The sequence below is a fragment of the Penaeus monodon genome, chromosome 33, assembly GCF_015228065.2.
Source record: "Penaeus monodon isolate SGIC_2016 chromosome 33, NSTDA_Pmon_1, whole genome shotgun sequence".
Lineage (NCBI taxonomy): Eukaryota > Metazoa > Arthropoda > Malacostraca > Decapoda > Penaeidae > Penaeus > Penaeus monodon.
Window position 1 is genome coordinate 4076496 of NC_051418.1, and position 298 is coordinate 4076793.

The following is a 298-nucleotide window of genomic DNA, read 5'->3' on the forward strand; positions in this document are numbered from 1 at the left end:
GGGAAAATTTTTTTCCCAACTAGGTTTTTTTTGGCCCCCAAGCTTATTTAATTTTTCAGGGGATTTTTAAGTGGTCCCAAAAACCCCCGTTTTTCCAAGGAAATTCGGGGGATTTTAAATTTTCCCCTTTTTTAACATTTTTGGGGTTGTTAGTTATGTCAAGGGGGGGGAATTCCCCCAATTTCCTTTTTTATTAAAATTTTTTAAATTTTTTTAAATTTTAAAAAATTTCCAACTGGAAATTCCCCCCTTAAATGTTTTTTCTTTTTCATGTTGGGATAATTTTTATTTACTTTAA